The sequence below is a fragment of the Palaemon carinicauda genome, chromosome 19, assembly GCF_036898095.1.
Source record: "Palaemon carinicauda isolate YSFRI2023 chromosome 19, ASM3689809v2, whole genome shotgun sequence".
Taxonomy (NCBI): Eukaryota; Metazoa; Arthropoda; class Malacostraca; order Decapoda; family Palaemonidae; genus Palaemon; species Palaemon carinicauda.
The window spans coordinates 18,939,906-18,954,007 of NC_090743.1; the positions used below are offsets into that span (position 1 = coordinate 18,939,906).

The 14,102-nt window shown below is 44.7% G+C and overlaps 3 protein-coding genes across 4 annotated transcripts in view; 1 reads left to right on the forward strand and 2 right to left on the reverse strand.

The window, feature by feature from the left end:
• LOC137658491 (uncharacterized) overlaps window positions 1–2,167 on the reverse strand; it is a 56,790-nt gene extending 54,623 nt beyond the window's left edge. The window contains exon 1 of the transcript XR_011047342.1: window positions 2,062–2,167. The gene's annotated coding sequence lies outside the window, so the exon portion shown is untranslated. The remainder of the gene's footprint in view (window positions 1–2,061) is intronic.
• LOC137658497 (adhesive plaque matrix protein-like) overlaps window positions 1–14,102 on the reverse strand; it is a 1,563,467-nt gene that overhangs the window by 1,152,887 nt on the left and 396,478 nt on the right. The window lies entirely within an intron of this gene.
• The window catches only part of LOC137658493 (uncharacterized), a 444,691-nt gene that overhangs the window by 356,828 nt on the left and 73,761 nt on the right, over window positions 1–14,102 (forward strand). The gene's annotated exons all lie outside the window — the stretch shown is intronic.

Consider the following 14,102-nt stretch of genomic DNA (forward strand, 5'->3'; position numbering starts at 1 on the left):
GAAAAAGGGACCTGTTAGTGTTCAACATTGAACAATAACTTGAGAGATATTCTAGACGTCAGGCTAATACAGTGGTAAAGTGTTCGCCTAGCATTCCTATAGTAGCAGATCGATCACAGCCAGGGGCCCTGAGTTTAAAGACGGGTTTACAAGGTCGAATGGTTCATCGTACAGCGTTCGACAGAAGTGTTTAAAGTGTTGCTTGAGCGTGTGAACGGGGTATTTGGTTGTCGATTGCTAGATTGTACGTCGAACGGTTCGTAGAATGTGTTTCGCCTGACTTTTGTGGGCGGGACTTCATTGTCCATAAACACTTATGTGGCCTATTTGTGACTGACGCCATCGAACCGCTTAACAAGCAGGTTCGAAAACCGGGTTCGACGATAAGCCACTGCTTGCGTTGGGCACCACGGTGGGAGTGAGTTTCTCAGACTGACGTTCTGGTGAGCATCTATTCTGGTGAAACTATAAAACCAGACTTTACCTTACCTTTAAAATACCACCAATTTACGCCTGGTAAATGTACAATTGTTATTGCTAACCGGTGTAATTATCTAATACCGGATATCCGAACAATTTCAATTCGCCATACATCTTTAGTACGTCATTTGACTATTGCAAGGTTTATTCGTGAAATTATGACGATTAAATTTTGATAAATGTCCAGTATGATACACTGAGCAACTATGGTATTTTTTATTAATGGGATGAAAAGACAGTCCGGTTCGGAAAACAAAATACAAACTTTAATACCTAGAACAAAAATTTCAAAGAAAATATTCGAGAATGCTTTTCCGAGTTAGTATTCTTAGTTAAAATTCAGTCCTAATAGTTTGAAAGGCAGTTTTAATAACTCACAACATAAAATGTTAGCTTTTAAAAGGAACATTGTCTAAGATTCACTCGAGAGAAATACCCATTTGCTTGTTTACCAGAACAACTAGCCAGGATTTTTTTTTTCGCTCTACTGACATCTGTTGGGTGGTATTGTAAATATAGTAAATATAAGAGCGGCATCGCGTTTCTTCGTATAACCGTTAATAAATTTATTAAATCAATATTTAGGTTTTATATATATAAAAAAAAGAAATCATACCATGTATTGTGTGGCAATTAACCACTTACTCCGCCGTAAAGGGACATGGCTCGTTAAAACTCCGAGTGATGGCATAATTATGACTACCGTTGGAAGACTTGCATTACATAGCACGAGCTAGAAAAGTTTTGCAGACCTCCGCCACTGCAACTCATCTCTAAATAAGCATGTCTTTCCCCGAATTAATTTAGTCCGTTAGCGTATTTGAAGTGTGTGGCAACCGTGTTCAAACTCGAGGTTAAGAGAAGGTTAGGGTTAATTCGGTCGACCTTTTACTCGACCTTGACCTTTGATCTCAAAATTTGAATCGCTTCCACGTCTCGGTAATTAATCCCCGAAAACTTCACTATTTAAGAGAAATTGTGGCCAGGGAGTTGTTCACAGAAACCAACAAACGGGCGAAAACAACCTCCTACCAATTTCGTTGGCGTTAGTAATAAAAATAAATTCGAACAAAACTAGCGAGGTAACATTTCAATATCTAATACAATAACTTGAAGTATCAAATTGCAACTAAAGTTCAAAGTAACATGCTCGATAAAACCCAGCTATAAAAATTAGGCTAACACTTGCGCAACTCGAAAAGGTTTTCAGAGCACCGCTTAAAACCACATGGAAACTAAGGTAATCTGCTTGATAAAACATCACCAAACAGTAAATCTCGCGTAAATTGGTTTACAGAAAAAAAAATAGTTTTAAACACACACGCCTTTTTATCTACATAAAAACCGAAAAATACTTGCTCTATAATTACGAAATAAAATTCTACCTACACAAAATACTGAAACCCAATATCAGCAGTTCCTGCATAATTTCCTCAATAGACAAATCAAAATATCGAAATACAAAAACTCAAAATTTAAAGCGCGGATCCTATAAAGTTGAATACCATATAAATTCAGAACTAACAAAACCTCTTACAAATGATTAAAATCAAAACGAAAATTTAAAACCACAAGACCAACCTTCACACGTCAGAACGAGACGACTTCGCAAGGGCTAAAGAAAGCCGGCTGTAAAAACCAGCTCTGAAGAAACCTTATTTGAGAAGATAATTTTTCTTGACCAATCACAGGCCTCCAATATACCGTTTCTTTGACAATGGCTTTTCTTATTGGTTATGACATCGTTAATGCGTTTTCTATTGGCTAGAAGACGAACAGTTTTAACAATCGGTAACCGGTAGTTTAAACATTTTAACCTTTATAGAAAATTATATCTAAATTTACCGTGGGGCGCCATCATAAGAAAAATTATATAGATGGATAATAAATTAATAATGTAAATAATATATTCCCAATGTAAGGTTGAATAAGTGGAAATAGAAAGATGGGAATACGGAAAATACCGAAAATTTTACAAAATGGTAGTTTATACCCACAGATTAACTTGCTTGAGGGTACACTCAGCTACACTATTTCTCTTCCTCTTGCTTTTTTTTTTAGTTTTTATAGTTTATATATTAAAGATTTATCTTAAAGTTGTTACTGTTCTTTAGATATTTTACTTTTATTTGTATATTACTTCTCCTGTGGTTTATTTCCTTTTTTTTTTCTTTCCTCACTGGGTTATTTTCCTTGTTGGGAGCCCTTGGGATTTTAGCATCCAGCTTTTCCAACTAGGGTTATAGCCTAGCTAATAATAATAATAATAATAATAATAATAATAATAATAATAATAATAATAATAACTATCGTATTAAATCAGTTAAAGAAGCCACATTTTTTGAGTTTCACTTATTACATTAATATATAAAATCTACATACAACAGTTTTGCATTACCGAATTTTTTAAAAACGTTCGTAATGCATTCCATATAAAACTACATTTAATTCAAAAGATAAGCACTCATATTATAACACGCTAACAATCTACCCATATTCGAGCTCCCAGTTACATCGATTTCACGAGAATTAAAAATTGTCTTACGTATTTTTATATATACCGATAAGATAAACTACATGTCAATTCGAGACATGAATGAAAATATGAATAAGGGATGAATTATATAATTAAATTACTCGGTCTGAGATAAAATAGCCATTGGATTGGTAAGTGCTACATGTGGCATACTGGAGGTAAAGTGCAAGGGTAAATAGCCCACTGAGGAAAGGAAAGTACTTAATGTAAAGCGTGGCATACTAACGAGGTATTGCAAGGTATGACCTGTTATTATTATTATTATTATTATTATTATTATTATTATTATTATTATTACAAGCCACGCTATAACTCTAGTTGGAAAAGCAAGATGCTTTAAGGCCAAGGGCCCCAGCAGGGAAATATAGCCCAGTGAGGAAAGGAAATAAGGAAATAAATAAACTACAAGAAAAGTAATATGCAATCAAAATAAAATATTTTAAGAGCATTAACAACATTAAATTACATTTTTATATATATACTATAGAAAAAAAAGAGGAAGAGAAATAAGATAGAACAGCATTCCCGAGTGTACCCTCAAGTAAGAGGGTACACACAGTGGAAGATGTGTCATACTGACTGGTTAATGCAAGATTTGGCTATCACTCCATCACTCCCTTAAAGCTCTAAATCACCCCTAGAAGTTCCAGGTCACTACAATCACTCCTTAAGCTCTAAGTCACCCTAGCACCCCTTCAACCTTAGAATAAAATCACCCCATCACCTCCTTTAAGCTCTAGATCACCCCCTTGAATTACTAGGTCGCCCCAATCACCCCTTAAGCTTCAAGTCACCCCAACACCCCCTTCATCCTCAGAATAAAATCACCCCATCAAGCTCTAGGTCACCCCCTTGAATTTCTAAGTCACCATAATCACCCCTTTATGCTCAAAGTAACCCTACCGCCCTTTTAACCTTAGAATAAAATCACCCCATCACCCCCTTGAATTTCTAGGCCACCCAATCACCCCTTAAGCTCTAAGTCACCCCAACACCCCTTCAACCTTAAATAAGAGCAAACCATCACCTTTAAGTCCCCCCTTCAAGCTCCAAGTCACACCTCCTCCTCTTTAGACTTAAGAACAAGTTGTTTATTATTATTATTATTATTATTATTATTATTATTATTATTATTATTATTATTATTATTATTATTATACGTGAAAAGATCCCAAATAATTAAGTTTTTTTTTCAACTGATTTGAACGATAATTTCATATTGTTTCGTCCTTCAAAAGTTGAATCTCGCAGCAAGTGTTTTTATGTTGGACAAGCTTTCATTAACCCTTTTGTAGTTTATATATCAAATCTCTGTTTTACGTTGTTAACGTTTTTAAATTATTTAATTTTTCATTACTTCTTATATCGTTTATTTATTTCCTTATTTCCTTTCCTCGCTGGGCTATTTTTCCCTGTTGGAGCCCTTGGGCTTATAGCATCATGCTTTTCTAACTAGGGTTGTAGCTTAGCTAATAATAATAATAATAATAATAATAATAATAATAATAATAATAGTATGAAAAGTAATGAGCCAAGACACCACCCTGAGGAACACCAGATATCACATTCCTATACTTATTATCTTGCTCATTAAAAACTACTCTTTGCAATATTTTACGTGAAAACTCAACAACGATGTTGATCAAATAACCAACTACTAACAATTATTTGATTTTGAAAAGAAAGGCCTCAGGATTAACACGGTCAAAGGCAGCACTAAAATCAAGGCCAATCAAACGAAGATATTTGTGGTGGCCGATGTGGTAACGTCCCTGACTGGTGAACGCAACCTCACTATCCTTATGAACTAAGGGTGGGGGTTTGGGGGAGCCTATAGGTCTATCTGCTGAGTCATTAGCAGTCATTGCCTGGCCCTCCTTGGTCCTATCTTGGGTGGAAAGGGGGCTTGGGCGCTGATCATATGTGTATATGGTCAGTCTCCATCGTATGATCTGCTCGATAAGGCAATGTCAGTGTCTATTGACCCTGCCATTCATGAGTGGCCTTTAAACCTTTAAAGGCAAGCTGCATCGACTCCCAACGAATAAGTCTACTCGCCCTCAGTGGCGAGGCTAAAGGCTGCCGAACTATTACTTAAAACTCTATCTCTTTTTTGTGGTCAACCATCTTTCACAAACTTCCTTTCTGTAGCACAATTAGATTACTACCGTACTACTGTGCTACCGTTTAACTTCATTCCCATTCCTTATAATTCTTCGATGATATGGAGGACTATGCATGTAGATTAATCTACAATCTACTCGGGATAAGCGAATCGAAAAGGTTGTAAAAGAGTTAAGAGGTCTTTTCAGATATACAAATATATTTATCAATAAATTTAGACCGTATCTAAAAATGACTGATCTGCGCTACATTATTTTCTCTCGTGAGACGATAGAAAACGTAAAATACTGTATTGTAGGAGAGACTCGAGTAATGATACATGTTTCAGAAATATTTCAAAGTAACATTCCGAAAATTATTACGGTTTTAGTAATAGCATATAAATATAGAAAAAATATTACTCGAAGGTAGACGCAATTCCATAACATATTACAATATTTCTTAGAAAAAAAAAATCTTTCGTTAGCCTTACGTATTTCATTCAGTCTCTTGCTTAATACTGAGTGCCTTAATTGATCAAAATTCTTAATTGCATTACAGGTGCATTGCAGGTATCCTGTTGATGAGAGGTGCTGCTAAATGAACCCCTACGAGTGGCTACTTCCAAAAAAAAAAAGGCACAATGTCATGATTTATTGAAGCAAAACCGTCATTCAGCGAAACTAAAGAATCAAGTATGGAAAAAAGAGAGGGACAGTAATAGATAAAGGAAGGAGTGGATGACAAAGACACACACACACACACACACATACAGACCAAGGAGTGTATGACAAAGACACACACACACACACAGACCAAGGAGTGGGTGACAAAGACACACACACACAGATCGACTGGACAGCAACTCGACCGGGGGCTCTCTTCACTCCAAGCCATTAGCCCCCAATACAGTTAGCACGTTTCGTTTCGACAATGTCGTTCTTCAAAAGAACGGTTGAACGATAGGTTCTAGGCATGTTTTGTTGGAAGTTCTTATAGGCCCCTTCCAACACTCGAAAACTAGGAGAGGATTGGAGGTATATTCCGGGGCAAAGCTCCTCCCCCTTCAACCTTTGTTGACAGATGAAGAAAGATGTTGGAAGGAGTCGGTGAATCCAGATACTCAGAGATTCCCCTACTTCAAGATATTATTATTATTATTACTATTGTGGTAGGAGACCCTCTTTTAGGCAGGTTGAGTTAAAAGTAATGGCTGCATCGGCAGAGTTTATTTTCTTATCCAATTTTTCAATTTTCCGGATAATTCTCTTCTCTAGAGCGCTGCAATCAGCCAGCAGACTTGAAAAATTCATCAGTCAGGTGAATGACAAAATCGGGAAGACTTTTCAATTATATTCTCACAAAATACAAGTAAAACTTTTTGGTACAAAATAGTAAAAACTACGACGCATTTCGAGGATAAGTCCTTCCTCGTCTTCAGGTAGAGAGTGAGGTGGATGCTGCAGTCGGGTGGTATATATACCCAGGATCAGGATTACAGGTGAGGGGTCTCGAATTTTCATTGGTTTTCATTGGTTGATCGGAGCTGGTATGGTATGGTGTCTGGTGTACGACGATCTCGGCCGGGAATACCAGTCTGTGACATCATCGGGGGACCTGAATTTTGATTGGCTGATTTGCAAGGACGTACCGGTACATCCATGGGGGTAAAGGGATGGCTTTTGTGAAACGTACCAGTACGTCCTTTGGAGGTAAAAGGGTTAAGCCGAGCCTCTTCACTTTGGCCGGGCAGTTAAGCCGAGCCTCTTCACTTTGGCCGGGCGGTTAAGCCGAGCCTCATCACTTGGCCGGGCGGTTAAGCTGAGCCTCATCACTTTGGCCGGGCGGTTAAGCCGAGCCTCATCACTTCGGCCGGGCGGTTAAGCCGAGCCTCATCACTTCGGCCGGGCGGTTAAGCCGAGCCTCATCACTTTTGGCCGGGCGGTTAAGCCGAGCCTCATCACTTCGGCCGGGCGGTTAAGCCGAGCCTCATCACTTCGGCCGGGCGGTTAAGCCGGGCCTCATCACTTTGTAAGCCGAGCCTCATCACTTCGGCCGGGCGGTTAAGCCGAGCCCCATCACTTTGGCCGGGCGGTTAAGCCGAGCCCCATCACTCTGGCAGGGCGGTTAAGCCGAGCCCCATCACTCTGGCCGGGCGGTTAAGCCGAGCCTCATCACTCTGGCCGGGCGGTTGAGCCGAGCCCCATCACTTGGCCGGGCGGTTAAGCCGAGCACCATCAGTTGGCCGGGCGGTTAAGCCGAGCACCATCAGTTGGCCGGGCGGTTAAGCCGAGCAGCATCACTTGGCCGGGCGGTTAAGCCGAGCAGCATCAGTTGGCCGGGCGGTTAAGCCGAGCCCCATCACTTGGCCGGGCGGTTAAGCCGAGCCCCATCACTCTGGCCGGGCAGTTAAGCCGATCCCCATCACTCTGGCCGGGCGGTTAAGCCGAGCCCCATCACTCTGGCCGGGCGGTTAAGCCGAGCCCCGTCACTTTGGCCGGGCGGTTAAGCCGAGCCTCTTCACTTGGCCGGGCGGTTAAGCAGAGCCTCATCACTTTGGCCGGGCAGTTAAGCCGAGCCTCTTCACTTTGGCCGGGCGGTTAAGCTGAGCCCCATCACTTTGGCCGGGCGGTTAAGCCGAGCCCCATCACTTTGGCCGGGCGGTTAAGCCAAGCCCCATCACTTTGGCCGGGCGGTTAAGCCGAGCCTCATCACTTGGCCGGGCGGTTAAGCCGAGCCTCATCACTTTGGCCGGGCGGTTAAGCCGAGCCCCATCACTTTGGCCGGGCGGTTAAGCCGAGCACTATCACTTGGCCGGGCGGTTAAGCCGAGCACCATCACTTGGCCGGGCGGATAAGCCGAGCACCATCACTTGGCCGGGCGGTTAAGCTGAGCCCCGTCACTTTGGCCGGGCGGTTAAGCCGAGCCTCTTCACTTGGCCGGGCGGTTAAGCTGAGCCTCATCACTTGGCCGGGCGGTTAAGCCGAGCCTCATCACTTTGGCCAGGCGGTTAAGCCGACCCTCATCACTTGGCCGGGCGGTTAAGCCGAGCCCTATCACTTTGGCCGGGCGGCCGAGCCCCATCACTTTGGCCGGGCGGCCGAGCCCCATCACTTTGGCCGGGCGGTTAAGCCGAGCCCCATTACTTGGCCGGGCGGTTAACCCGAGCCCCATCACTTTGGCCGGGCGGTTAAGCCGAGCCCCATCACTTGGCCGGGCGGTTAAGCCGAGCCCCATCACTTGGCCGGGCGGTTAAGCCGAGCCCCATCACTTTAGGCAGGCGGTTAAGCCGAGCCCCATCACTTTTGGCCGGGCGGTTAAACCGAGCCCCATCACTTTGGCCGGGCGGTTAAGCCGAGCCCCATCACTTGGCTGGGCGGTTAAGCCGAGCCCCATCACTTTGGCCGGGCGGTTAAGCCGAGCCTCATCACTTTGGCCGGGCGGTTAAGCCGAGCCTCATCACTTGGCCGGGCGGTTAAGCCGAGCCTCATCACTTTGGCCGGGCTGTTAAGCCGAGCCTCATCACTTTGGCCGGGCTGTTAAGCCGAGCCTCATCACTTTGGCCGGGCGGTTAAGCCGAGTCTCTTCACTTTGGCCGGGCGGTTAAGCCGAGCCTCTTCACTTTGGCCGGGCGGTTAAGCCGAGCCTCATCACTTGGCCGGGCGGTTAAGCCGAGCCTCATCACTTTGGCCGGGCGGTTAAGCCGAGCCTCTTCACTTTGGCCGGGCGGTTAAGCCGAGCCTCATCACTTTGGCCGGGCGGTTAAGCCGAGCTTCATCACTTTGGCCGGGCGGTTAAGCCGAGCCTCATCACTTTGGCCGGGCGGTTAAGCCGAGCCTCATCACTTTTGGCCGGGCGGTTAAGCCGAGCCTCATCACTTCGGCCGGGCGGTTAAGCCGAGCCTCATCACTTTGGCCGGGCGGTTAAGCCGAGCCTCATCACTTTGTAAGCCGAGCCTCATCACTTTGACCGGGCGGTTAAGCCGAGCCTCATCACTTCGGCCGGGCGGTTAAGCCGAGCACCATCACTTTCGGCCGGGCGGTTAAGCCGAGCACCATCACTTTTGGCCGGGCGGTTAAGCCGAGCCTCATCACTTTTGCCGGGCGGTTAAGCCGAGCCTCATCACTTGGCCGGGCGGTTAAGCCGAGCACCATCACTTTTGGCCGGGCGGTTAAGCCGAGCCTCATCACTTCGGCCGGGCGGTTAAGCCGAGCCTCATCACTTGGCCGGGCGGTTAAGCCGAGCCTCGTCACTTTGGCCGGGCGGTTAAGCCGAGCCTCATCACTTTGGCCTGGCGGTTAAGCCGAGTCTCATCACTTGGCCGGGCGGTTAAGCCGAGCCCCATCTCTTTGGCCGGGCGGTTAAGCCGGGCTTCATCCCTTTGGCCGGGCGGTTAAGCCGAGCCTCATCACTTTGGCCGGGCGGTTAAGCCGAGCCTCATCACTCTGGCCGGGCGGTTAAGCCGAGCCCCATCAATCTGGCCGGGCGGTTAAGCCGAGCACCATCAGTTGGCCGGGCGGTTAAGCCGAGCAGCATCAGTTGGCCGGGCGGTTAAGCCGAGCACCATCACTTGGCCAGGCGGTTAAGCCGAGCCTGATCACTTGGCCAGGCGGTTAAGCCGAGCCTCATCACTTTGGCCGGGCGGTTAAGCCGAGCCTCATCACTTTGGCCGGGCGGTTAAGCCGAGCCCCGTCACTTTGGCCGGGCGGTTAAGCCGAGCCTCATTAATTGGCCGGGCGGTTAAGCCGAGCCCCATCACTTTGGCCGGGCGGTTAAGCTGAGCCCCATCACTTTGGCCGGGCGGTTAAGCCGAGCCCCATCACTTTGGCCGGGCGGTTAAGCCGAGCCTCATCACTCTGGCTGAGCGGTTAAGCCGAGCACCATCAGTTGGCCGGGCGGTTAAGCCGAGCCCCATCACTTGGCCGGGCGGTTAAGCCGAGCACCATCAGTTGGCCGGGCGGTTAAGCCAAGCAGCATCACTTGGCCGGGCGGTTAAGCCGAGCAGCATCACTTGGCCGGGCGGTTAAGCCGAGCAGCATTAGTTGGCCGGGCGGTTAAGCCGAGCAGCATCACTTGGCTGGGCGGTTAAGCCGAGCACCATCACTTGGCCGGGCGGTTAAGCCGAGCACCATCAGCTGGCTGGGCGGTTATTCCGAGCATCACTTGGGCGGGCAGTTAAGCAGAACTTTATTTGGTCGGGCAATTAAGCCGATCGTCGTTAGAACCAAAACTGACTCTGCTCTCAGCCATGCAGTAGCCATTGGATGAACACATCACCAGAGATGCAGCTTCCTTCCCCAGCTTAACTATCTTGGGTTAACCTGTAAGGACAAGACTGCACACTAGAAGAAGCCTAGCTCGTTCCCTCTGCAGAGCCGGTATTCTAGATTATTCCCCCAGAACCACCTGAAAGTGGGCATCCAGAAGAATAGATCTAGATATCCGACCATTTGTACACTTGACAAATGCCTTGTACACATCCATCAAGGTACAAAGCATACTAGAATCTACCAGGCTTCTTCTGTCTGCAGCGCCAGTCCTCCAGATTATTCCAAGCATTGTACAAGCTGGATAATTAAGCATTGCATCCCTCAAACTGGGCTGTCCATCCAAGCGTCTTTTAAGGTGGGTAGTCATTCAGGCCAAAGATCCTGGTTCTGGTCCTGCAAAACTCAGCTAAATCTCCTTCTACTCACAAAATAAACTAAAATTAAACTTAAAAACACATTTTATAAACAAAATATATTTTCCTTTCAATTCCAAATTAACAATATATATATATATATATATATATATATATATATATATATATATATATATATTCTTTTTTTATTTTTTTCTAGATTTTTTTTTTCCTGATTGAAGTATTTAATAATCGGTAAGTCTCCTCAGAAGCCTATCGATAATATCAGCTGCTAATTGAACATACCCAATGGTACCAATGATGGTGATCAAATTACTATATTCGTGCCTTCTTGGCATATCTATGGAGCTGACGCCACTCTGCCGGGTGATTTCCATCAGCGTCTTTCCTTCCACTCCATATATGGCTCTGTGGAACTTCCTTGGGACATCCAAGGCGACAGTCACGTGCCCCTTTAGGGCATAGTCCCTTGTGGGGTTAGCTCCAACCTTTGCACCTTGGAAGGTGATGTGAGATGAGAAGACCCTTTTGGGCTTCTCAGGTTCCAGGTCAAAAACGATAAGTTTACGAGCAGGTTTTTTCTCTGCAATTTTCTCCTCCTTCACCTCCTCCTCTTCCTTCTTCTTCTTCTCTTTCTCCTCCTCCTCCTCTTCCTTCTTCTTCTCCTCCTTCTCCTTCTCCTTCTCCTCCTCCTTCTCCTCCTCCTCCTCCTCCTTCTCCTCCTCCTTCTCTTCCTCATCCTCTTCCTTCTTCTTCTTATCCTCCTTCTCCTCCTCCTTCTCCTCCTCCTCCTCCTCCTCCTCCTCCTCCTCCTCCTCCTCCTCCTCCTCCTTCTCCTTCTTCTCCTCCTTCTCCTTCTCCTCCTCCTTCTCCTCCTCTTCACTGGGAGAAGTTTCCTTCTGGAGCTTCTGCTCTTCCTTGTGGTTGTTGTCAGGGAGAGCCTCTTTGGCGGCTAGCAGCCAGCTCAGCACCTGACCCACACCAGATGGCCCTCCAACGACCTCCTTCTCCTCCTTATGTCCGTTGGAATCCAGGTCCTCTGCTGCCTGAACTACTTTGACTTCCTCTTCATTGACACTGACATCCTTTTGGACATCTTCCTTCTGTCCATCCATCTCGGTCAAGATTTCCAAACCTGACCTGTTAAGTCTCACTTTTCTCGTTCCAGGTCTGTTCAGTTCTTTCTTCTTATCTCTCTCTTCAAGTTCCTCCTTGAGCGAAGATGTGATCTCATTTGCTGCAAGCAGCTCATCCTTCAGACTAACATTTTCTTTTGTTATTTGGACGATCCTCTTCTTTAAATTTTCCGTACTTGAACTTAGATGGGAGACATGTTCACTGATACTATATCTCTCCTTGGCGATGGAAGCCATACTCTCTTTTAGTACGTCAATCTCATCTACAGCTTTAGACAGCTCATCCTTCGCCCTACTGGCTTCTTTCTTTGTGTCTTTAAACACATTTACGAGGCAGGTGTAATTTCCCTCACTGGTCAAGTTTTTCATTTTAGCCTCAGACAGACTCATCTCCAGCCTCTCTTTCTCTGTATTCATCTCTCCAATAATCCCCAATTGCTTCTCAATTGTATCTTTCAGTTCGTCAATCTCTTTCTCAAATACAGATTCTAACCGATGAATAGAGGCCACCTTTTCACCCTCAAGTTTTTCTATTTCCTCACTCATTTCACGATTCTTTTGCTCCATCTCACTAAATTTATGTGAATATTCATCCTTAAGAGCTTTTAACTCCTCTAAGAGGCAGTTGTACCTTCCATTCCTGACCAAATCATTAACTCTAGCCTCAGTCAAGCTCATCTCCAGCCTCTCTTTCTCTGTTTTCATCTCTCCAATAATTTCTTCAAATTCTACAATCTTATCCTTGAATCTTGGTTGTAACCAATGAATAGAGGCTATTTTTTCATCCTCAACTCTTGCTAGTCGGTCACACATGTCAAGATTTATTTGTTCCATCTCAATTAATTTATCTAAATATTCTCCGATGGAAGCATCTCTCTTAGATAATTCCTCATTTAGGTGATCGTTGGTTTTCTGAATATCTTGCAACTTAGTCGAGAGTTTTTCAATCTCGATTTCTTTTTCTTGAAGTGTTTCAATTCTTTGGGAGAGACCTAGAGTCTCTACTTTCAAATCCTCTATCTCTTCCTCAAGTTTTGATTCCCTCTTAACACGGGCTTCATTTTCCCCGTGAATTTTTTCCAATTGATCATTTAGTCTAGAAATTTTGTGATCCTTCTCAGATAATTTATCTAAATGATCGCAAATTGTAATCTCTCTATTAGAGAGTTCACTCTTTAGTTGATCGTTGGTTATTTGCAGATCCTGCATCTTGGTTGAGATATTTTCAATTTCATTTTCTTTATCCTTTGTAAGAGTTTCCATAGCGTTAGAGAGACGTTGAATCTCTGCCTTCAGCTCTTTTTTCGCTTCTTCCAATTTAGATTCCAACTGGCATCTAGAGTGGACCTCTTCCCAGGCACTCTCCAGTTTTCTGTCCAAAAATTCAATTTGTTTTTCCATTTCCAGTTGAACATTTTTACCTAACTCTGCTTGTTCCTTTTCTTCCTCCTTTTTGGACAAGAATTTCCAAAATAAGACGTTTCCAGCCACAAACATACCTACCATAGCAACACGGAACCAATTGCCACCACTCATTTGGGGAACAATAGTTCCATCCTCAGTTCCAGTGACGAAGTCTGGGAGAAATTTCCCAAGAATTTCATTAGGTTTCAGATCATTCTTGAGCGTTTCCAGATTCCGTTCCAAAGTCTGGACCTTCAGTTGACACAACTGAAGATCCTGCTGTGATTTCCAAAATCCTCCGACCACAGGGAAGGAGGACAACAGTCGCTGGAGGACGGGAACGTTTCCGATCCCGCCCTCAGGGTTCTCAATCCTCCTTGGCATTAGCCAAGAGACCATCCTGAATCCAAAGGAATCCTGAATTTCCTTCATCTGTCCTTCGAGATCCATGAAATAGCTCTCACACGCCGAATGCTGCTCCTGAAGATCAGCTGCAAGGTGTGATGCGTTGAATAATCCGTTGAATGCTTTCCTGATTGTGTTGATTGCTGTTTGGTACATACCGAACATCATGAAATCTATGTTAGATTACCAGATAGTTCTCCTTCGACCAACCTTATTTTGAAAAAAGAAAAAAAAAAGAAACAGAAGGTGATCTCCCAGAGACCCTCAGAATCCGCTCCCAGCTCCGAGTCTCACACACATTCATTCCTTGAAGTCTCTGAAGACTTTTCGAACTGCTTCAGGGAAATTCCTCCTCCTCTTCTTTTTCATCTTGTTTTATATTATCTCTCTTATT